Source organism: Pelophylax lessonae, assembly GCF_965119305.1.
Source record: "Pelophylax lessonae genome assembly, chromosome: 4".
NCBI lineage: Eukaryota > Metazoa > Chordata > Amphibia > Anura > Ranidae > Pelophylax > Pelophylax lessonae.
Genome location: NC_138771.1, coordinates 385524203 through 385550514, shown reverse-complemented (window position 1 = coordinate 385550514; position 26312 = coordinate 385524203).

The window sequence follows — 26312 nt, the reverse complement described above, 5'->3', positions numbered from 1 at the left end:
ACTACATACGGGTCAGGGGTTGAATGACCACACCATCCCATGCAGATGAAATTGTATACAAGAACTGAACTAATTATCTAGCCCTCTGAACAGAAGCAATGGGAGTTCATTAACATTTCTAAGGAATAACGACCACAAACAGTATTCTTAACAGATGACAATGACTATCAACCTGAGCCAATTAACTGGAAGACGGCCGTCCTTGAGTTCATGAACTACAATACACATTATCAAACAGAGAGGGGTAAATCAGCATATTCAATGATGTCTGGAAGACAAGAGGGTTGAGCGAACCCGGACTATATTGTTCGGGATCGTACCGGACTTTTGGGTATTAGGTACCTGGACACGGTTCCATTGTTCGGTAATGTTATTTAAGGTTTTGGTGCGGTTTTAATGGCACGGTTTCAACAGCTGCAAGGCAGCCAATCAGCAAGCGTTTAACTAGTGTGCCCTTAGAAGCCATCACAGCCATGCCTACTAATGGCATGGCTGTGATTGGTCAGTGCAGCATGTGACCCAGCCTCTATATAAGCTGGAGTCACATAGCGCCGCGCATCACTCTGCTTTAACTATACTAGGGACAGGTTCCTGATGCTGCTGAGGGAGAGATGGGAGATTGTAGGGGCAGGCTGGAGATTGCTTTCAGGGAAAGAATAGGAAGAGTCTTCTTTAATCAGACAGCGATCTACATTGATTTTATTGTGTGGGGGTGCAGTGCATGATCTTTTTGCCCTGACCTGAGCCCTGTGAGGAGGAGGGAAAAAAAAAAAAAACTTTCATCAGTCTGTGAGGTGTGTGGTGTGAAGCGGCCATGTAATGCAAGCTTGGGGTATATGTGTCTGCTTAATCTGGATTTAAAAAAAAAAAAAAAAAAAAATTTCCTTCATATTTTACTGTGACTTACAGCGTTTAGACACTGCAGTTCTAATCTGCTATTCAACAAGCACCAATTAAGAAGACAATTATTTTTCAGTTTTTCATTCATACTTTACTGTGACACTGTCATACAGCATTTAGACACTTTTTTATGCAAATCTGCTCTTCAAAAACCACCAATTAAAAAAGGGAAAACTTTTTTTTTCTCATTCATACGTTAGTGAGATACACCCATTGGATACTGTTGTATTCCGCTTTGCAATAAAAACCCATTTAGGGGAAAAAAATTAAATTGCAGCCTAGTCTGCATATGTTACAGTGAGATACACTCATTGGATACTGTTGTATTCCGCTTATCAATAAACCCCAATTTAGGGGAAGATCCTAAATTAGAGAAATATAAGGAGAAGGTCAAATAAGGGACGTGGCCTGGGTCGTGGTGCTGCTGGTGGAGCTCCTGTTGCAAGGAGAGGATGTGGTCGATCTGTGCCAGCTACACGCACAAGTGAAACACCTTCCTCAGGTGTGAGTAGGCAACAGAACCTGCAGCAGTATTTGGCAGGGCCTAATGTGCCTCTAAAAATGTTGAGGCCAGAACAAGTACAGGCCATAGTAGATTGGGTTGCTGACAGTGCCTCTATTTCCTTCACATTGTCTCCCACCCAGTCTTCTGCTGAAAGGTCAGAGTTGGCACCTGCAGCCGATGTCCATCAATCTTTCACCTCACCCCCTTGCAAATCAGCCAAGCAGTCTGAGCCCCAAGTCATGCAGCAGTCTTCTTATTTTTGAAGACAGTTAGCATGGTTTCCCAGGGCCATCCACCTAGCCCTGCCCCAGAAGTGGAAGAGATTGAGTGCACCGATGCCCAACCACTTATGTCTCAAGATGAGTACATGGGAGGACCATCGCAGCATGTCTCGGATGATGATGAAACACAGGTGCCAACTGCTGCGGAATTCCGAATCGTGGAGACCGACAAGGATGGCAGGGGTGAAGACTTGGTGGAAGACGATGTGAATTACGATGAGGTCCTCGACCCCACATGGAATGAACGTCATGCAGGTGACCCGAGTGGTTTGGAGGAAGAGGCGGCGGTCGCACAGAGCCACCAGCACAGCAGAAGAGGGAGCAGGGTGCAAAAGCAGAGTGGCCGTGCCCTAGACCCTACGCCTGCTACTGCCCAACGCAGCAAGGGACCGAGCACACCAAAGCCAGCTCAAAGGAGTTACCTAGCGTGGCAGTTCTTCAGACAATGTGCTGATGACAGGACACAAGTGGTTTGCACGCTGTGCAATCAGAGCCTGAAGTGAGGCATAAACCTTCTCAACCTGAGCACAACCTGCATGACCAGGCATCTAAGTGCAAAGCATGAGCTGCAGTGGAGTAGACACCTCAAAAACCAAGAAAGGTCTCTGGCTCCTCCTGCTTCCTCTTCTGCTGCAGTCTCGGCCTCTTCATCCACCTCTGTAGTGACAGTGGCACCTGCCATCCCACAAACAGAGGATCTGCCAGCAACACCACCACCTGGGTCACCAACAACCATCTCCACAATGTCCCATGGAAGTGTTCAGCTTTCTATCTCCCAAACAAAACACTGGAGCGGAAGAGGAAGTACCCCCCTACCCACCCGCGATCCCTGGCCCTGAATGCCAGCATTTCAAAATTCCTGGCCTTTGAAATGCTGTCATCCCGTCTGCTGGAGAAGCAGAGTTTTAAAAGCCTTATGGCAGTGGCTGTCCCACAGTACGTCGTGCCCAACCACCACTACTTTTCCAGGCAAGCCATCCCTTCCCTGCACAACCAAGTGGGTGACAAAAATCAGGTGTGCACTGCGCAATGCCATCTGTGGCAAGGTCCACATAAACTACGGATACGTGGACCAGTAAGCACAGTCAGGGAAGTTATATCTCCCTTACAGCACACTGGGTAAATGCAGTGGCGGCTGGGCCTGAGGCGGATAGCAGTTTGGCGCATGTCCTTCCACCACCGAGGATTGCAGGGCGCTACAGTTTGCCTCCTGTTCCTAACTCCTCCTACTCCGCTAACTCATCCTCTACCGCCTCCTCATCCAGTCAGCGTAACACCTTCACCACCAACTTCAGCACAGCCAGGGGTAAACAGCAGGCAGTTTTAAAACTTAATGTAAAGTGTCAGCGCTTTAGGAAAATGCAATATATAAATATTAATAGCTGCTGCTGATGAAAAGCATTTAAAATGAATAAAATTGCGTATCAGCGCTGCTCAATGTGCTAAATTTCTAAAATGATGTCTCAACATCATGATTTGTAATATGTGTTTGTTGAAAAAGTGATAAATATTATAGTGATAAGTTTACAAATAATTATCACAAATTTAATCAAACAATATATACCATGTCTCATAAATCCATTTCATATCCAAAATGTGTTATATGAATTATTACATTGTAGATTTATTTAATCACTTGAGCACTGGACACTTTAATTTTTGGAATATTATTGTGAAGTACACATTTTGTATACGAAATGTATTTATGAGATATGGTATATATTGTTTGATTAAATTTGTGATAATTATTTGTAAACTTATCACTATAATATTTATCACTTTTTCAACTAACACATATTACAAATCATTGATGTTGAGACCTATTATTCATTTAAGAAATTTAGCATATTGAGCAACGCTGATACGCAATTTTATTTAGTTTTAAAACTTGCCTGTTTGGGGGAAAAATAACCACACACCGCGCAGGAGTGGTGGAGGGGCATTAAACAGCAGACCGATGAGTGGTTGCTGCCAGTGAGCCTCAAGCCCGGCCTGGTGGTGTGCGATAACGGGCAAAATCTCGTAGCAGCTCTGGGCCTAGCTGGTTTGACACACATCCCTTGCCTGGCACATGTGCTGAATTTGGTGGTGCAGAGGTTCCTTAGAAATTACCTCAATATGTCAGAGCTGCTGCAGAAAGTGTGGGTCATCTGTGCGCACTTTCGGCCTTCTCACCCTGCTGCTGCTCGTCTGTCAGCGCTGCAGCGCAACTTCACCTTCCCGCTCACTGCCTCATATGTGATGTGTCCACAAGGTGGAACTCCACCTTGCACATGCTGGAAAGACTGTGCGAGCAGCAGCAGGCCATAGTGGAGCCTCAGCTGCAGCACGCACACGTGAGTCGCTCTGCGGAACAGCACCACTTCACCACCAATAACTGGGCCTCCATGCGAGACTTGTGTGCCTTGTTGCGCTGTTTCGAGTACTCTAACATGGCCAGTGCCGATGATGCCGTTCTCAGCTTAACTATCCCACTTCTATGCCTTCTTGAAAAAACGCTTCGGGCGATGATGGAAGAGGATGTGGCACAGGATGAGGAGGAGGAAGTGGTATCATTTCCAAGGCTTTCAGGGCAGTCATTCAAAAGTGGCTCAGATGGTGGGTTCCTGCACCCACAAATGCCAGGTACACAATTGTCCAGCAGGGGCACAGTTCTGGAGGATGACTAGGATGAGGAGGAGAAGATGGAACCCATGTTCACAGCAGGGTGGCACCCAGGCCAGCTCATGGCCATCACTGGTGCGTGGCTGGGGGGGGGGGGATATAGAGGACACAGAGGATCCCCCTTACACAGAGGACAGCTTTTCGTTGCATCTGGGCAGCCTGGCACACCATGAGTGATTACATGTTGCAGTATCTCCGCAACGACCACTGAGTTTCCCACATTGTAACTTGTGCTGATTACTGGGTGGCCACGCTGCTGGATCCCCTTTACAAGGACAACGTACCATCCTTAATTCCCTCACTAGAGCGTGATCGGAAGATGCGCGAGCACAAGCGCACCTGACAGCGGGGGCACAGTGGAAGCACAAGGCCAAGGCAGAGGAGGAGGAAGAGGTCGCCAATGCAGCCAGGGCACCGCCAGCACCTCAGAAGGCAGGGTTAGCGTGACCGAAATGTGGAAGAGCTTTGTCAGCACGCCACAACAAACAGCAGCACCACCAGCAGTAACCAGCACGGGTTTACAAATGGGCGTTCTTGTCAAACCAATCTCTTAGCATTCTACGAGGAGGTGAGCTGTGAGCTAGATAGGGGCAGACCAGTGGATGTGGTGTACTTGGATTTCGCTAAGGCGTTTGATACAGTTCCCCACAAGCGCTTAATTTAAGGTCTGCAGGTATCGACATCAGGGTTTGCTCTTGGATACGGAACTGGCTAAAAGGCCATGTCCAAAGGGTGGTAATAAATAGCGCATACTCAGACTGGTCTGAGGTAGTAAGCGGGGTGCCCCAGGGCTCAGTCCTGGGACCAACCTTGTTCAATTTATTCATAAACAGCATTGAGGACGGGATCAGTAGTTCGTTATCAGTTTTTGCAGATGACACAAAATTGGCCAGGGCAATAACTGCACAGCATGAAGCAGATATCCTACAGAATGACCTGGACAAAATTACGGAGTGGGCAACGACATGGCAAATGAGGTTTAATGTGGAGAAGTGTAAGGTTTTGCACTTGGGGACTAAAAACATAAAAACACAATACACGTTAGGAGGGGAACCCTTGGGGGAATCAAAAATAGAGAAAGATCTGGGAGTCTTGGTTGATGATAGATTAGGCAACAGCCTGCAATGTCAAGCGGCAGCTTCCAAAGCCAACAGAATATTAGCATGCATAAAGAAAGGGATGTATTCCAGAGATAAGACTATAATCCTTCCACTTTATAAAACTCTGGTCCGACCGCATCTGGAGTATTCTGTCCAGTTCTGGTCGCCAGTCCTCAGGAGGGATGTGTTGGAGCTGGAGAGAGTCCAGAGAAGGGCAACTAAACTGATTAGGGGGTTGGAGGACCTTAACTATGAAGAGCGGCTGCAATCGCTCGATTTATTTTCCCTGGAGAAGAGACGTCTGAGAGGGGACATGATAGCAATTTATAAATATCTTAATGGGGATCTCAGCTTAGAAAAAAAGCTGTTCATTCGAAGGAATTGCATGAGGACTCGAGGACATACAATGCGATTAGAGGAGAAGTGTTTTAACCTCAGGCAACGAGGAGGGTTCTTTACTGTTAGGGCTACAAGATTGTGGAATTCTACCACAAGAGGTGGTTTCTGCGGGTAGTATGGTGACTTTCAAAAGACTCTTAGACTTACATCTCAAGGATCAGGACATTAAGGGCTAGGTTAGATGATTACAGCTACACACACCTACACAAGTTGAACTGGATGGACTATTGTCTTTATTCAACCTCACCTACTATGTAACTATGATATGGAACATGTTAGCAGGAGGCAGCATTTCACTAACATGGTGGAGCAGTATGTGTGCACACGCCAAGACGTACTGAATGACGGGTCTACCCCCTTCCAACTTCTGGGCCTCCAAGTTGGGCACATGGCCTGAGCTTGCCCTTTATGTCATGGAGGTGCTGGCCTGAACGGGTATTCAGCACAGCAGGGGGCATTCTCAGACAATCGCAGCAGCCTGTCCAGAGCCAATCTGGACAAGCTCACGTTAATTAAAATGAACCAGGCATGGATCCCACAGGACTTGTCCATACCTTCTGCAGAATAGACATGTATACCAGCCTTACCCAGCCATTGTTGTATTTGATCTTTCTTATTCTTTTGGGGTGTACCCTAATATAAAAAAAAATTAAATTAAAAACCAGTGTTGGCTACCTCATCCTCCTCCACCGCCGCTTCCACCTACACTGCCATATCCACCGCCACCTCAACCTCCTACTCCATATGGGCCTCGTCCTCCTCCTACATCATTCAAGATTATTTTTATGTATTTTATTTTAAGTTATTTCCCTATCCACATTTGTTTGCAGAGCACCTGCCATGCTCTTAAGAAGATTTTGCTGCCATTTGCAGCCCTCTAGCCCTTTCCATGTGTTTTTTAGAGCCATTTTAGTGCTCAAAAGTTCGGGTCACCATTGACTTCAATGGGGTTTGGGGTTAAGTCCGGGTCAGGAACCCAGACTTTTTTTTCCAAGTTCGGCCGGACCCGCCGAACCCGGACATCCAGGTGTTCGCTCAACTCTACTGATGACATAAGTATCTGTCACAAGAAGTACACATCTAAGCATGGCAATTTGGAACCAAATCTTCACACCTCTGGAGAGACATTGTTGACAACTATCCCTCTCCCTTACAGTCAAAACTTCCATTTTGTCACAACCCTCAAGAGGGTTCTGGGGAGAATGCCAACCAAAAAACATACCATGACCTATACCAAGTCATTGTCTGCTAGAAAACCTGAGAAGTGCTGGCGAACCCAGATTATAGGAATATGTAGACTAGCGTCTAAGTCCAGAAAAGGGCATCAGCCTCCCTTCCTCTCCATCAGAATAATGGTTTTCCAGGATTGTGTCATGAAGACAGGAACCTTCATAAACCCATCCACATGCTTGGCACCAAGATAAATCCCAAGCCCATCCGATATTTGCGACCCTAGAGATGGAATGAATATTTGTGCTCCACCTCTGCATCTGTATCGAAAATAATGCCCTGAGCCACAAATCACTCCTTTTAAACTGTGACAGATTGGTGGAGCATGGGAGCTATGGCAAGGAACAGGAAACTGCTGCAGGGATGAGAACATTAGCTATCATTGATACTCAAAAAGTTAAAAAGGTCTTCCAGGGTATGGGAGCTAATGCAAATATTGTACACTGCTTTCTTTTTAAAACCTGCATTTGACCGTAGCCCTAGAGCAGTGATGGCGAACCTCTGCACCCCAGAACCACATCCCCCATAATGCCCAACTGCACTGCAGAGTGCATGAGCACCACGGGAAATGCAGCCCCAAAACATCCGGCGTGCCAAGGCTCGCCACCACCGTTCCAGAGCAAGGCAAACTAGGGTAGCCAACCACAGCCCTGCAGCTAATCCGAAACCACAGACCCCCTTGTTGCTTCTGCCTTGAGGAGGCATGCCTATGGCTGTAGAGTTTTGCAAAGCCTCAAGATGCAGAACATGTAAGGGCCCCCATGGGCTTAGAGTGGTGAACTGTCCCCCACAGCACTGGGGCAGTTTGACCTAGAGAAGCTGTAGGAGTGCACAACTATCAGTATTATACCTCTTAACCAGAAGAGGGCAGTATGTGCTGTGGTACAGAACCAGGAATTTCCAGGTGGTCCCCCTCCATCTGCTAACCAGGTCTGATCCTGCTTAGCTTCAGAGATCAAGCATATACAAGGTGGTGTGGTGTGGCCATAGGCTATCTTAACTAAGGCAACTCTGATGCTGTAGTTCTGGGCCATCTCCCAGAGACACTGTCTTCAGCCAGGCAAACAAGCCTTTACCTGAAACTGAGAAAGCTTGACAAAAGCTTCCCAACCAGAGCTCTTTCTCCTCCACTCATGGAGAACCTAATCTGTTCTAAGCCACAAGGACGAATAGGATAGCTACAGGCTGCACATAAAGCACCAGCCTGCCAACAGAAGTAACCTTGTTGTGGGAGGCTCTCTGCAGCAGGTAGCAACAGTATTGTAAAGCAGCGCAAGCTATATGCCAACACTTGGGTATGGTAGCTACATCCAGTGTTCACCGCAACTTTGAGGCTATAAATAGTGGACAAGCTTCTGACTACCCCATTAAGGCATAGACCCATTCTCCCTCCTGGAAACGTAGCCTCCCAGCATCTCATTGTGGCTAAGCCTAATGAGAGGAAGATCCTTGGACTACCTCCTTAAGGTATCGCGAACACTACCTCCAAATTAGTGATAAGATAAAAGTGATAGCATTCACAGCCGACTCAATATTTCAGTATGTGATCTACTGAGGAATTGAACTCAAGGTCGCAGGGTGCAGAGCTTGCATCATCCCCACTACACCATGGAGCGAGCCTTGAAAGTCATCTTTTACATATTCTCCATCTTGAATGTGGTTACACTCAATGTGAGGGAGATCCTGTCTGCCCCTTTAAAGTAGCTCTAACATTCCTCCGGCCAGCACACAAATTCACACACAAGACCTAGTCAAATAGACCCCACTCAATGAGGTCTATTTGGAGTGACCAACTGACGAAAATGTATTCTGTTCTGGCCACATGCATTGCTCTCTTTGGGTCCTTTCACACAGGCAGTCCGTATGTCCGTTTTTTATCCCACCCGTTTGCGGATGAAAAACAGACATAATCAGTGGCGTAACTAGAACCTCCAGGGCCCCGATGCAAGAAACCATAAAGGGCCCCCCGGACGGGGCCCTTCCCTCCCAGCCTGGTGGCGAAACGCCAGGGCCGGTCGCAAGTGCAATGTTTGTGTGTTAGTTCTGCCATTGGTGTCAGTAGTTTTTTATTTTAATTAAATTTTTCTAGCATTTGCTCTATTCATTTTTTTTCCTTCTTTTTTTACAATATGAATGGTAGGAAGAGGACATTGGGGATGAAGATGACGGGGATGGGATGGTAGGAAGAGGACATTGGGGATGAAGATGACGGGGGTGGGGTGGTAGGAAGAAGACAGTGGGGATGAAGATGACAGGGGGTGGGGTGGTAGGAAGAGGACAGTGGGGATGAAGATGACAGGGATGGGATGGTAGGAAGAGGACATTGGGGATGAAGATGACGGGGATGGGATGGTAGGAAGAGGATAGTGGGGATGAAGATGACGGGGATGGGATGGTAGGAAGAGGACAGTGGGGATGAAGATGACAGGGGTGGGATGGTAGGAAGAGGACAGTGGGGATGAAGATGACGGGGATGGGATGGTAGGAAGAGGACAGTGGGGATGAAGATGACAGGGGGTGGGATGGTAGGAAGAGGACAGTGGGGATGAAGATGACAGGGATGGGATGGTAGGAAGAGGACAGTGGGGATGAAGATGACAGGGGGTGGGATGGTAGGAAGAGGACAGTGGGGATGAAGATGACAGGGATGGGATGGTAGGAAGAGGACAGTGGGGATGAAGATGACAGGGATGGGATGGTAGGAAGAGGACATTGGGGATGAAGATGACGGGGATGGGATGGTAGGAAGAGGACAGTGGGGATGAAGATGACGGGGATGGGATGGTAGGAAGAGGACATTGGGGATGAAGATGACAGGGGGTGGGGTGGTAGGAAGAGGACAGTGGGGATGAAGATGACAGGGGTGGGATGGTAGGAAGAGGACAGTGGGGATGAAGATGACAGGGGGTGGGGTGGTAGGAAGAGGACAGTGGGGATGAAGATGACAGGGGGTGGGATGGTAGGAAGAGGACATTGGGGATGAAGATGACAGGGGGTGGGGTGGTAGGAAGAGGACAGTGGGGATGAAGATGACATGGGGTGGGGTGGTAGGAAGAGGACAGTGGGGATGAAGATGACGGGGGTGGGATGGTAGGAAGAGGACAGTGGGGATGAAGATGACGGGGATGGGATGGTAGGAAGAGGACATTGGGGATGAAGATGACGGGGATGGGATGGTAGGAAGAGGACATTGGGGATGAAGATGACGGGGATGGGATGGTAGGAAGAGGACAGTGGGGATGAAGATGACGGGGATGGGATGGTAGGAAGAGGACAGTGGGGATGAAGATGACGGGGATGGGATGGTAGGAAGAGGACAGTGGGGATGAAGATGACGGGGATGGGATGGTAGGAAGAGGACAGTGGGGATGAAGATGACGGGGATGGGATGGTAGGAAGAGGACAGTGGGGATGAAGATGACAGGGGTGGGATGGTAGGAAGAGGACAGTGGGGATGAAGATGACGGGGATGGGATGGTAGGAAGAGGACAGTGGGGATGAAGATGACGGGGATGGGATGGTAGGAAGAGGACAGTGGGGATGAAGATGACGGGGATGGGATGGTAGGAAGAGGACAGTGGGGATGAAGATGACAGGGGGTGGGATGGTAGGAAGAGGACAGTGGGGATGAAGATGACAGGGGGTGGGGTGGTAGGAGTTTTACATACACCCCTCCATCTCCATACACCCCCCCCTCATCTTCACCACCTAGCACCTCCACCCCCCTCCCCCCCTGCAAGTTAGTATTATATTAGTTATACATATCACAGACCTCAGATCGGCGCTGTTGCAGACTCTGCAGTGCAGAGTGGAGAGAGCTGGTCCCGCCTCCTCTCCTCTGTGTGCTGTACAGGAAACACACAGGAAGGGGGAGGGGCGGGTTCAGTGCTCGTCTCTGCTCTCACCACGCAGGCAGCCGCAGCTGGGGAGAGAGACAAGCTGGCAGCAGCTGCCCTGTGTGTAACTCGCTGAGGATCGGGGAGCTCCGGTCTCAGCTGCGCTTGCCGCTCATCTTTTCTATACAGAGGGCCCCCTGCAGCGAAGTATACTACCGCTTTAAGTTTTACTACATTGATGTATTTAAGATGATTTTAATAATGTTAAGTTATCTGCTGCTATGATTACAAATGAAAAGGCCTAAAATTCAAAAAGCATTATAGAAGAGAAAATGCTGCGTGATCACCAATGATTTATCTGTGAATAATAACCAATATTTAGAATCTGAAGTTCTATGTGGTTTCCGCAATCAACCATTCATAAAACAGCTGGAATATCGAGGGCTTACAATGAAGGATCCAATCCATCCAAGCCATCCGTCCTGTTGATTGTGGATGGGAACTTTTTAAAGCTATATATGCTCTTGCGTACATGTGAGTGGCCTTCTATTGTACCCTTTTTTTTTTTTTCTATAGTGAGTAGGGTTGAGCGAACCTGGACTGTATTGTTCGTACCAGACTTTTGGGTATTCAGTACCCGGACCCAAACCCGGACATTTCACTGTATGTTCGGGTACTGTCTGTTGTTCGGTAACGTTATTTTAATGTTTTGGCGCGGTTTTAATGGCACGCTTTCAACAGGTGCAAGGCAGCCAATCAGCAACAAGGCAGCAATCAGTTTAACTAGTGTGCCCTAGAATCCATCACAGCCATGTCTACTAATGGCATGGCTGTGATTGGCCAGTGCAGCATGTGACCCAGACTCTATATAAGCTGGAGTCACACAGCGCCGCGCATCACTCTGCTAATACTACTGTAGGGAGAGATTCCTGACTGCTGCTGCTGAGGGAGAGATAGGAGTATACTATAGGGCGAGGCTGGAGAGATTGCTTGTAGGGAAAGCATAGGAGGAACAATCTGCTTTATCAAACAGCGATCTACATTGATTTGTGTGACGGGAGTCACTTTGGGCATGGGGGTTGTGGACCCCAAATTCCTTTAGAGAGGTTGGGGGGCACCATGCCCAGCCTTATGGGGCTCTCTTATGTTTAAGTCACCCTGCATCTGTTATGGATGCAGGGTGACCAGGAGGGTGGTGAACACTGAGAATATGGTTTGGACTACTACAAATGGGACAGTCACATAGTTACATAGTTACATAGTTAGTGAGGTTGAAAAAAGACACAAGTCCATCCAGTTCAACCCATGATGCGTGTGTGTGTTTGCTTTTAACCGTACATTGTGTACCCCTGTATGTTGTGGTCTTTAAGGTGTACATCTAATAGTTTTTTGAAACTATCTATGCTCCCCGCTGATACGACTGCTTGTGGAAGAGAATTCCACATCCTTACCGCTCTTACAGTGAAGAACCCCTTACGCACTTTAAGGTTAAACCGCCTTTCCTCAAGTTTTAGTGAGTGGCCACGTGTCTTATTGTATTCCCTTTCTCTGAATAGTTTGTTCCTTATGCTAGGGTCGCCAGTACAGTATTTGTACATTGATATCATATCCCCCCTCAATCGTCTCTTCTCCAGAGAGAATAGGTTCAGTGCTTGTAGTCTTTCCTCATAGCCGATGTCCTCCATTCCCCTAATTATTTTTGTTGCCCTCCTCTGGACTTTCTCCAGTTCCAGCACATCCTTCCTGAGGACCGGTGCCCAGAACTGGACAGCATACTCCAGATGTGGCCGGACCAGAGTCTTGTAGAGCGGGAGGAATTTTCCCGCTTCAGGAATAATATTCAGGAATAATTTCTCCCTTGTAATATGAAGATTTTATTCCCTGTACAGTATGAGGTCTCTGACCAGGAAGTACAACTCCTAATATGGTCATTCCAGGAAGTTCAATGAGGAGACTGACTGTCTAACAAAGTTGCTTTTGTCTGAGGTGGCTTTCCATTCACCTATCATCGGGTGTGCTAATGAACTCACCTGTTGTCTGCTAAGGGATGTATTGACACTCAGAGTATTGTGTATTGGGGGCTCGTTATGGAACCATTGTTCTGTGTCTGGCTATTGTCCCCTGGGGGTTTCTGTCTCATTACACATAACAGTCCTTCTGGTCAAGCTATCGGACCAATCCCTGCTGACTCATTTTCAAGTCCTCATTTGCATGGCTAAGGAGGACCTGAAGGAGAACGGCATGTACTTTGCAATTGACCAATGGGAAAGCGGTTGGGGGCAGGATGTTCCAAATTCTGTATATAAGTGTGTTGTGTACTTCCAATAAATGTCTTCCTGTTTGAACTTACATACAGCCTGCCTGGTGTTTGTTCTAATGGATTCCAAACGGCACATAGCTGTAGTTCGGATCCCGGAGCCTTGGTTGACCGAACCATCAGACGTTGCGATCTGCAAGCTGACTCACTAGAAATAGAGGAGTGTCGGGAGAGCGGAAGCGACCGAGCAAGGGTCTCGTCACAATTTGATTTTGTGGGGTGCAGTGAACGATTTTTTTGCCCGGAGGGAGAGATAGGAGTTTACTGTAGGACCAGGCTGGAGAGATTGCTTGTAGGGAAAGCAAAGATAGGAACAATCTGCTTTAATCAGACAGCGATCTACATTGATTGTATTGTGTGGGGGTGCAGTGAACGATCTTTATGCCCTGACCTGAGCCAAGTGAGGAGGAGAAGGGAGAAACAAAAAAATGTTATCAGTCTGTTAGGCGTGCGGTGCTGCCCATTTCATGCAACCTGCAAGAATGTTCAGGGAGGAATGTTCAGAGCGGACGGTAGCCTAGTAAGCAGGGCTACCGCCTGGGATGTGGCTGGTCACAGGTTCGAATCCCAACAGTGCTCTTCAAAAAGCACCAATGTGAAGGGAAAATTCTTTTACAGTATTTAGGGTAAAAAAATTATTTTTCAGTTTTTTATTCATACATTACAGTGCGATACACCCATTGCATACTGTGGTATTGCGCCTTGCAATAAAAAAAAAACATTTAGGGGCAAAAAAAGTTGATTGCGGCCCTGTCTGCATATGTTACAGTGAGATAAACCCATTGCATACTGTTGAATTGCGCCTTGCAATAAAAAAAAAACTATTTAGGGGACAAAAGAGTTTATTGCTGCCCTGTCTGCATATGTTACAGTAAGATACACCCATTGCATACTGTTGTATTGCGCCGTGCAATAAAAAAACGATTTAGGGGACAGAAAGATATTAAATTGCGGCTTAGTCTGTATCTGTACATGTGAGATACACTCGTTGGATACTGTTGTTCTAGTCCGCTGTTCAATAAACACCCATTTAGGGAAAAAAATATTACATTGCGGCTTAGTCTGCATATTTTACTGTGAGATACACTCGTTGGATACTGTTCTATTCCGCTATTCAATAAACACCCATTTAGGGGAAAAAGATTACATTGAGGCCTAGTCTGCATATGTTACAGCGCAACAAAGCACACAGGTCTCACATGGAGGCCCAGTTACTGGTGGTGAAGTGGTGCTGTTCCGCAGAGCGACTCATGCGTGCGTGCTGCAGCTGAAACTCCACTATGGCCTGCTGCTGCTCGCACAGTCTGGCCAGCATGTGCAAGGTGGAGTTCCACCTTGTGGGCACGTCGCATATGAGGTGGTAAACGGGAAGGCCGAAGTTACGCTGCAGTGCTGATAGGCGAGCAGCAGCAGGGTGAGAACGCCGAAAGTGCACACAGGCGGCCCGCACTTTCTGCAGCAGCTCTGACATATCGGGGTAATTTCTAAGGAACCTCTGCACCACGAAATTCAGCACATGCGCCAGGCAAGGGATGTGTGTCAAACCGGCTAGGCCCAGAGCTGCTACGGGATTTCGCCCCTTAATCACACACCACCAGGCTGGGCTTGAGGCTCACTGGCAGCAACCACTCATCTGTCTGCTGTTCAATGCCCCTCCACAACTCCTGCACGGTGTGTGGTTTTTCTCCCAAAACGGGCAAGTTTTAAAACTGCCTGCTGTCGTTTACCCCTGGCTGTGCTGAAGTTGGTGGTGAAGGTGTTACGCTGACCGGATGAGGAGGCGGTAGAGGATGAGGAAGCGGAGTAGGAGAAGTTAGGAACAGGAGGCAAACTGAAGCGCCCTGCAATCCTCGGTGGTGGAAGGACATGCGCCAAACTGCCATCCGCCTCAGGCCCAGCCACCACTGCATTTACCCAGTGTGCTGTTAGGGAGATTTAACATCCCTTACCGTGCTTACTGGTCCACGTATCCGTAGTTAGGTGGACCTTGCCACAGATGGCGTTGCGCAGTGCACACCTGATTTTGTAACCCACTTGGTTGTGCAGGGAAGGGATGGCTTGCCTGGAAAAGTAGTGGTGGCTGGGCAAGACGTACTGTGGGACAGCCACCACCATAAGGCTTTTAAAACACTGCGTCTCCAGCAGACGGAATGACAGTATTTCAAAGGCCAGGAATTTTGAAATGCTGGCATTCAGGGCCAGGGATCGCAGGTGGGTAGGGGGGTACTTCCTCTTCCACTCCAGTGCTTGGGAGATAGAAAGCTGAACGCTTCCATGGGACATTGTGGAGATGGTTGTTGGTGACCCAGGTGGTGGTGTTGCTGGCAGATCCTCTGTTGGCGGGGTGGCAGGTACCGGTCTCACTACAGAGGTGGATGAAGAGGCCGAGACTGCAGCAGAAGAGGAAGCAGGAGGAGCCAAAGACCTTTCTTGGTTTTTGAGGTGTCTACTCCACTGCAGCTCGTGCTTTGCACTTAGATGCCTGGTCATGCAGGTTGTGCTCAGGTTGAGAAGGTTTATGCCTCACTTCAGGCTCTGATTGCACAGCATGCAAACCACTTGTGTCCTGTCATCAGCACATTGTCTGAACAACTGCCATGCTAGGGAACTCCTGTGAGCTGGCTTTGGTGTGCCCGGTCCTTTGCTGCTTTGGGCAGTAGCAGGCATAGTGTCTAGGGCACGGCTGCTCTGCTTTTGCACCCTTCTCCCTCTTCTGCTGTGCTGGTGGCTCTGTGGCACCACCGCCTCTTCCTCCAAACTACTCAGGTCACCTGCATGATGTTCATTCCATGTGGGGTCGAGGACCTCATCGTCCTCCACATCATCTTCCACGCAGTCTTCACCCCTGCAACCCTTGTCGGTCTCCACAATGTGGAATTGCGCAGCAGTTGGCACCTGTGTTTCATCATCATCCGAGACGTGCTGCGATGGTCCTTCCATGTACTCATCTTGAGACATAAGTGGTTGGGCATCGGTGCACTCAATCTCTTCCACTTCTGGGGCAGGGCTAGGTGGATGGCCCTGGGAAACCATGCTAACAGAGTCATCAAAAAGAAGAAGAGACTGCTGCATGACTTGGGGCTCAGACTGCTTGGCTGATTTGCAAGGGGTTGAGGTGAAAGATTGATGGCCATCGGCTGCAGGTTGCAACTCTGACCTTTCAGCAGAAGACTGGGTGGGAGACAATGTGAAGGAACTGGAGGCACTGTCAGCAACCCAATCTACTATCTATCGCCTGTACTTGTTCTGGCCTCAACATTTGTAGAGGCGCATTAGGCCCTGCCAAATACTGCTGTAAGGTTCTGTCGCCTACTCACAGCTGAGAAAGGTGTTTCACTTGTTCATGTAGCTGGCACAGATCGACCACATCCTCTCCTTGCAACAGGAGCTCCACCAGCAGCATCACCACCCAGCACTAACATGGTGGAGCAGTACGTGTGCACATGCCTAGACGTACTGAATGACGGGTCTGCCCCCTTCAATTTCTGGGTCTCCAAATTGGGCACATCCACCATATACCCTTGTTTGAGCCTTTTATGCAACTTCTTTTTGCTTATTTTTCATACATGTTCCCAGTTGCTTGGCTCGCCGGTTATATACCGTTATGTATTTGGATGGTCATATTTGCATTTGCTGTTACATCCTCACGCCCTAGGACTCTCAGGGCGTTTGAGCGATTTTCTGGTGGTCCTTTCCCCACCCCCCTTCCCCCAATCTTGATAGACTCCAAATTGGGCACATGACCTGAGCTTGCCCTTTACGCCTTGGAGGGGCTGGCCTGCCCTGCAGCCAGTGTATTATCTGAATGTGTATTTAGCACGGCTGGGGGCGTTATCACAGACAAGCACAGCTGCCTGTCCAGAGCCAATGTGGACAATCTCACGTTGATTAAAATGAACCAGGCATGGATCCCACAAGACTTGTCCATACCTTGTGCAGAATGGACATGTATACCTGCCTTACCCAGCCATTGTTGTATTTTTGATCTTTCTCACTCTTTTGGGGTGTACCCTATATTCAAAAGAAACAAAATTAAAAACAAAAACCAGCGTTGGCTACCTCGTCCTCCTCCACCGCCGCTTCCACCTACACCGCCACATCCACCGCCACCTCAACCTCCTACTCTATATGGGCCTCGTCCTCCTAGATCAAGATGATTATTTACCCAGTGTGCTGTTAGGGAGATATAACATCCCTTACCGTGCTTACTGGTCCACGTATCCGTAGTTAGGTGGACCTTGCCACAGATGGCGTTGCGCAGTGCACACCTGATTTTGTAACCCACTAGGTTGTGCAGGGAAGGGATGGCTTGCCTGGAAAAGTAGTGGTGGCTGGGCAAGACGTACTGTGGGACAGCCACCACCATAAGGCTTTTAAAACACTGCGTCTCCAGCAGATGGAATGACAGTATTTCAAAGGCCAGGAATTTTGAAATGCTGGCATTCAGGGCCAGGGATCAAAGGTGGGTAGGGGGGTACTTCCTCTTCCACTCCAGTGCTTGGGAGATAGAAAGCTGAACGCTTCCATGGGACATTGTGGAGATGGTTGTTGGTGACCCAGGTGGTGGTGTTGCTGGCAGATCCTCTGTTGGCGGGGTGGCAGGTGCCGGTCTCACTACAGAGGTGGATGAAGAGGCCGAGACTGCAGCAGAAGAGGAAGCAGGAGGAGCCAAAGACCTTTCTTGGTTTTTGAGGTGTCTACTCCACTGCAGCTCGTGCTTTGCACTTAGATGCCTGGTCATGCAGGTTGTGCTCAGGTTGAGAAGGTTTATGCCTCACTTCAGGCTCTGATTGCACAGCATGCAAACCACTTGTGTCCTGTCATCAGCACATTGTCTGAACAACTGCCATGCTAGGGAACTCCTGTGAGCTGGCTTTGGTGTGCCCGGTCCTTTGCTGCTTTGGGCAGTAGCAGGCATAGTGTCTAGGGCACGGCTGCTCTGCTTTTGCACCCTTCTCCCTCTTCTGCTGTGCTGGTGGCTCTGTGGCACCACCGCCTCTTCCTCCAAACTACTCAGGTCACCTGCATGATGTTCATTCCATGTGGGGTCGAGGACCTCATCGTCCTCCACATCATCTTCCACGCAGTCTTCACCCCTGCAACCCTTGTCGGTCTCCACAATGCGGAATTGCGCAGCAGTTGGCACCTGTGTTTCGTCATCATCCGAGACGTGATGCGATGGTCCTTCCATGTACTCATCTTGAGACATAAGTGGTTGGGCATCGGTGCACTCAATCTCTTCCACTTCTGGGGCAGGGCTAGGTGGATGGCCCTGGGAAACCATGCTAACAGAGTCATCAAAAAGAAGAAGAGACTGCTGCATGACTTGGGGCTCAGACTGCTTGGCTGATTTGCAAGGGGTTGAGGTGAAAGATTGATGGCCATCGGCTGCAGGTTGCAACTCTGACCTTTCAGCAGAAGACTGGGTGGGAGACAATGTGAAGGAACTGAAGGCACTGTCAGCAACCCAATCTACTATCTATCGCCTGTACTTGTTCTGGCCTCAACATTTGTAGAGGCGCATTAGGCCCTGCCAAATACTGCTGTAAGGTTCTGTCGCCTACTCACAGCTGAGAAAGGTGTTTCACTTGTTCATGTAGCTGGCACAGATCGACCACATCCTCTCCTTGCAACAGGAGCTCCACCAGCAGCATCACCACCCAGCACTAACATGGTGGAGCAGTACGTGTGCACATGCCTAGACGTACTGAATGACGGGTCTGCCCCCTTCAACTTCTGGGTCTCCAAATTGGGCACATCCACCATATACCCTTGTTTGAGCCTTTTATGCAACTTCTTTTTGCTTATTTTTCATACATGTTCCCAGTTGCTTGGCTCGCCGGTTATATACCGTTAGGTATTTGGATGGTCATATTTGCATTTGCTGTTACATCCTCACGCCCTAGGACTCTCAGAGCGTTTGAGCGATTTTCTGGTGGTCCTTTCCCCACCCCCCTTCCCCCAATCTTGATAGACTCCAAATTGGGCACATGACCTGAGCTTGCCCTTTACGCCTTGGAGGGGCTGGCCTGCCCTGCAGCCAGTGTATTATCTGAACGTGTATTTAGCACGGCTGGGGGCGTTATCACAGACAAGCGCAGCTGCCTGTCCAGAGCCAATGTGGACAATCTCACGTTGATTAAAATGAACCAGGCATGGATCCCACAAGACTTGTCCATACCTTGTACAGAATGGACATGTATACCGGCCTTACCCAGCCATTGTTGTATTTTTGATCTTTCTCACTCTTTTGGGGTGTACCCTATATTCAAAAGAAACAAAATTAAAAACAAAAACCAGCGTTGGCTACCTCGTCCTCCTCCACCGCCGCTTCCACCTACACCGCCACATCCACCGCCACCTCAACCTCCTACTCTATATGGGCCTCGTCCTCCTAGATCAAGATGATTATTTTTTATTTTTCTGTTTTTTATGTTATTTTAGGTCATTTCCCTATCCAAATTTGTTTGCAGAGCACTTGCCATGCTCTTTAGATGATTTTGCTGCCATTTGCAGCCCTCTAGCCCTTTCCATGTTTGTTTTAGAGGCATTTTAGTGCTCAAAAGTTTGGGTCTCCTTTGACTTCAATGGGGTTCGGAATCGGGACAAAGTTCCGGTTAAGTCCGGGTCATGAACCCAAACTTTTTTTTCCAAGTTCGGTCAAACCCGCCGAACCCTAACATTCAGGTGTTCGCACAACTCTAATAGTAGTGAGCACTATATTGGTTCTCATTGTCTTTTAACATGTGAATACACACTGAATCATCCATCCACCTCAGCACATTTTTTCAGGTAAAATGTATTTTTTTTTTTTTTTTGTGAAGGAGTCTGCATAGCATTGCACCCGTGATGAGCAGATCGCGGGTGCAATCTTAGGCTTCTGCAGACTCTCAGCATATAATAGAGAAAGCTCTCGCACTTTAAGTGAATCTTCCAATAAATACTAAAATATGAGGATCATTAAAGTGATCAGATAAATGATGATGATAAACTTCTGCTGCGGCTTTAAAAATTAAACCAAATACAGTGCCTTGAGAAAGTATTCGGCCCCCTTGAACTTTGCGACCTTTTGCCACATTTCAGGCTTCAAACAAAGATATAAAACTGTAATTTTTTTGTGAAGAATCAACGACAAGTTGGACACAATCATGAAGTGGAACAAAATTTAATGGATATTTCAATTTTTTTTAACAAATAAAAAACTGAAAAATTGGGCGTGCAAAATTATTCAGCCCCCTTAAATTAATACTTTGTAGCGCCACCTTTTGCTGCGATTACAGCTGTAAGTCTCTTGAGGTATGTCTCTATCAGTTTTGCACATCAAGAGATTGAAATTTTTGCCCATTCCTCCTTGCAAAACAGCTCGAGCTCAGTGAGGTTGGATGGAGAGCGTTTGTGAACAGCAGTTTTCAGTTCTTTCCACAGATTCTCGATTGGATTCAGGTCTGGACTTTGACTTGGCCATTCTAACACCTGGATATGTTTATTTGTGAACCATTCCATTGTAGATTTTGCTTTATGTTTTGGATCATTGTCTTGTTGGCAGACAAATCTCCGTCCCAGTCTCAGGTCTTTTGCAGACTCCATCAGGTTTTCTTCCAGAATGGTCCTGTATTTGGCTCCATCCATCTTCCCATCAATTTTAACCATCTTCCCTGTCCCTGCTGAAGAAAAGCAGGCCCAAACCATGATGCTGCCACCACCATGTTTGACAGTCGGGATGGTGTGTTCAGGGTGATGAGCTGTGTTGCTTTTACGCCTAACATAACGTTTTGCATTGTTGCCAAAAAGTTCGATTTTGGTTTCATCTGACCAGAGCACCTTCTTCCACATGTTTTAAACGACACTTTTTATGGATATCTTTAAGAAATGGCTTTCTTCTTGCCACTCTTCCATAAAGGCTAGATTTGTGCAGTATACGACTGATTGTTGTCCTATGGACAGAGTCTCCCACCTCAGCTGTAGATCTCTGCAGTTCATACAGAGTGATCATGGGCCTCTTGGCTGCATCTCTGATCAGTCTTCTCCTTGTATGAGCTGAAAGTTTAGAGGGACGGCCAGGTCTTCATAGATTTGCAGTGGTCTGATACTCCTTCCATTTCAATATTATCGCTTGCACAGTGCTCTTAGGGATGTTTAAAGCTTGGGAAATCATTTTGTATCCAAATCCAGCTTTAAACTTCTCCACAACAGTATCTCAGACCTGCCTGGTGTGTTCCTTGTTCTTCATGATGCTCTCTGCGCTTTAAACGCACCTCTGAGACTATCACAGTGCAGGTGCATTTATACGGAGACTTGATTACACACAGGTGGATTCTATTTAGCATCATTAGTCATTTAGGTCAACATTGGATCATTCAGAGATCCTCACTAAACTTCTGGAGAGAGTTTGCTGCACTGAAAGTAAAGAGGCTGAATAATTTTGCACGCCCAATTTTTCAGTTTTTTGTTAACAAAGTTTGAAATATCCAATAAATTTAGTTCCACTTCATGATTGTGTCCCACTTGTTGTTGATTCTTCACAAAAAATTACAGTTTTATATCTTTATGTTTGAAGCCTGAAATGTGGCAAAAGGTCGCAAAGTTCAAGGGGGCCGAATACTTTCGCAAGGCACTGTATAATAGTGAAAGTATCTCAACTAGCCACGCATTCACAAAACTCAATTGGAAAAGTATGCATACAAATAAATAAGAAGTAATAATAAATAAACAAGGATTGTTCAAGTGCATAAGAGCATATCACTGAGGACTGAGGGAGCACCCCAGAACCCCTGTATATCTGCAATATGCGCTGATTTTATAATTCCTTGTGAGTGCATTATATGATGGTTTTTATAAATAAATAAATACACATTTTAAGACCGTATTGCACTAGTGGGGCTCTCTTTCGTTTCTATGCACATGAGAGAGGAGGAGCTGGTCATATTGAACAACCCAAGGATGATTCCCCTGAGTACAACGGTGGTTTTAAATGCGCATTGAGCCCTAACCATGAAAATGGGGGGCAACATTATGGGGTGAGTTGCCAGCTGATGGGAGCGGAATCACGCAGGTGGTGGATTTTGTGGTGACCCAATTTTCAGGATGGGACTCTTATTTTCTTATCACCAGTCACCTTTTTGATTACAGCAGTTTTTTGATTACAGCAGATTAAATGTGGAATTCTGCTCTTATGCAATTGTTGAACAATCCTTGTTTATTATCACTTCTTTATTTATTTATTTATTTATTTATAGACTCTCAGCATAGCTGTCTGCTCATACGTCATGTGGGTAGGAAGATAAATGGACTGTGAGCATTCACAAGTGCTCTCGTAGTTCATCAAGAACTAGGAGCCGCACAAGGTACTCGTAGGCATTCATTCACCGTAAACTGAAGGAATGACATGGCCATGTGGGCAGAGCCCCGCACATCCATGCTGTTTTCAAATTGTGACAGTGAGTGCAGGGAGAGGATCCCCTTCTCACTGTCACAGTGAGGGGAGAGAGGCTGAAGATGCTGGAACATATTACATGTTCCAAAGGTCAACTTATCCTTTAAAAAGGAAAGGAGTCCATCTGCTGTTGAGCGCATAATGACATTTGTTGTGGGAGTCAATATTGAGAAGTGAGAGTTTGCCCATGAGGGATTTACCATCCCTTATGGCGTTTTCTACTTGCAGCACTTACTTTGGAGTGAATATACATCACAAGTTTTATGGGACTTATACATCACAAGTTGTATGGGACTATTACATTCTCAATTTATTTAGACTTTTGCTGTTTTATTGTTTATGATTGGTTGATTGTTTTGTTTTTCTTTTTGATGATTGCTGAAAACACATTGAACACCAGATTATAGATAATTCACAGATAAATTATTGGAGATAGCACAGCAATTTTTTTTTATCTACATTCAAGTTATTTTTTCAGCTTATGCTTGCAGCTTTAATTATTCACACTCTTGATAATCATGTACACAATTCAATAAGCATTACAGAGAACATGGTTTATTTACATTTACAACAATTGCAATGATTTGTTTATTTTTTCACTGATTGTTTGCTGATACCAGTTCAGTGAGAGGTGAATAGATGATTCATTCTCTACAAACAGATAATCTGGCAAAACAAAATAAATGTGTAACTACCGTTACACAAGAATGAGGTGATTAAATATTAGCACACAGACTTAGGTGAAAGTCCACAATTTGCTCCAGACTTTTTTCTTCTATCCAAGATTTTAAGTCCCTTTTAAAATTGATTATTATTATTTTTAAACAAAAGAAGCAAAGGGAAGACTGAAAAGTGTTTTGTTATCTTCTCTTCTACATAGAAACATAGGATCTAAATACCTTTCTTGCTCATCATCAGTCCCACCAGTCTTGGTAAGAAAAACATTTTGTTTATTTTTTGTGAGATGGAAAAGCATAAACAGCAAACAGTCTATAATCTAGTACTTTAGATAACAGACAATGTCAAAAACAATATGTTCTGAACATTTTTACTGTTGATTTACTGACATAATGTCCTAAACTCGGTCATTGCTTTACATTAATGGTAGCCAGTTCTTAAAAGGCTTGCTGGAAGTCAGTAAATGCCAAATACATTATGTTAAATGATTGACACTGGATTTCTGACACCACCATACTTCATTAAAAAAAAAAAAAAATGTACAAGAATTAAAAAGATATTTGTACCTTTTTGATGATTGTACTGTTGATATGCTATAGCAGGAAAAAAGGATGTACAGCTGAATTATCTATTCCTTTAGTGCAATACTATCCCTTCATCGGTAACTTGTTTACTTTTAGATCAATGTATTTATATTGGTACTGTATTAAAGAATATGATATACACTGTACTTTATTTTAGTCTTCATACGCATTTTCCTTTAAAAGAAAACAACAAGTTCTAGTGGTAATTTCCTAGTGAAACTCTTCAAATTTCAGTAAAAATATTCCAGAGCATTGTTGTCTTTGTTGTCATGAAATACAAAATATGTAAATGTTTTTTTATGTATTTTAGACTCTACTTTATTTTTTCATTTCTCCATAATCTTTGACCTGCATCACTGCAGTGTTTTTAACCTGTTTTCGAATTTACAAATACATTCTTATTACCTATTATTGAATCACTCAGCACTATTTTTTTCATTGTATGAAATTCATAGAGACAGAAGATGACAAGAGATGAGTGATTCCTGCCATTCAGCAAAAATGGAAACCAATACAAAACAGTTACCCTGTAATATTCTGTTGTTTAGTGACTGGAAATGGTATTTGCTGTGTCAGCCTGGACTTTAACCTTTTTGGTGCAATTTTTGCAGACAAGCCTTTATAATGCTACACGTAAATACCAAATAGGGGAATACATAGCCAATTATGTATGGCAAAGCAGTGCTACAATCCTTTTACATAGTTACATAGTTACATAGTAGGTGAGGTTGAATAAAGACAATAGTCCATCCAGTTCAACCTGTGTAGGTGTGTGTGGCTGTAATCATCTCACATACCCCTGAATGTTCTGATCCTTGAGATGTAAGTCTAAGAGTCTTTTGAAAGCCACCATACTACCCGCAGAAACCACCTCTTGTGGTAGAGAATTCCACAAGCTTGTAGCCCTAACAGTAAAGAACCCCCCACGTTGCCTGAGGTTAAAACGCTTCTCCTCTAATCGCATTGTATGCCCTCGAGTCCTCATGCAATCCCTTCGAATGAACAGCTTTTTTTCTAAGCTGGGATCCCCATTAAGATATTTAAAAATTGCTATCATGTCCCCCCTCAGACGTCTCTTCTCCAGGGAGAATAAATCGAGCGATTGTAGACGCTCTTCATAGTCAAGGTCCTCCAATCCCCTAATTAGTTTAGTTGCCCTTCTCTGGACTCTCTCCAGCTCCAACACATCCCTCCTGAGGACTGGTGACCAGAACTGGACAGAATACTCCAGATGCGGTCGGACCAGAGTTTTATAAAGTGGAAGGATTATAGTCTTATCTCTGGAATACATCCCTTTCTTTATGCATGCTAATATTCTGCTGGCTTTGGCAGCTGCCGCTTGACATTGCATGCCGTTGCCTAATCTATCATCAACCAAGAATCCCAGATCCTTCTCCATTTTTGATTCCCCCAAGGGTTCCCCTCCTAACGTGTATTGTGTTTTTATGTTTTTAGTCCCCAAGTGCAAAACCTTACACTTCTCCACGTTAAACCTCATTTGCCATGTTTTGCAGTCCATAAACATCCATTTTCCTTTGCACGTTTTCAGGAGATTTTTTGTTTGTGTCCCAGCCCAAAGGTAAAATTTAGGACAGCAATTATAGTGTTTTTATTTGAATAGGGACTTTATTATGTAAGATGTCAAGGTTATTGTGTCAACTTGCATGTTTTTCCTGTTACTGTGAGTCACTTAATAGTATTTTGGTTGTGAAGTCCAATTACTGTACTGCATCTAACAATGTAGGATAATTCAGTACATAGTTACATAGTTAGGTTGAAAAAAGACACAAGTCCATCTGGTTCAACCAACAAAAAGAAAAAGAAAAAGAAAAACAAAAACAGTATTGAAAACCCAACCATACAATCCCATATACACAATCCTATACCTGCAGTTGATCCAGAGGAAGGCAAAAAAAACCCAGCAAAGTATGATCCAATTTGCTACAGCAGGGGGAAAAAAATCCTTCCTGATTCCCCGATAGGCGATCGGATATTCCCTGGATCAACTTTACCTAAAAAATAAAATAAAAAAATTATTATCCACTTACTGAATATTAAGTACCACCAGGAAAGAAGCCAGACCTTTTTAAAGCAATCTAGCGAGCTAGCTAGAATCGCCTCTGGAGGGAGTCTATTCCACAAAAGTAAAAAAAAAAAAAAAAAAGCAATAAACTATAAAATACATAGATCTGTGTTATAATTGTGCTTCATTTTCCTTAATATGCAAAAAGGGCCCTAGGCTCAAAATAAGGTAATGTTCACTAATGGTCTCTGGCTGACACTACTGCATAGGGCTGTAACTGGCACTTCAATTGTCAAGTAGGCACCAGCAACAACCCCCTGTAGGTTTTGTGTGTCCTGTCCTCTAGCAGTTACAGTTTATAA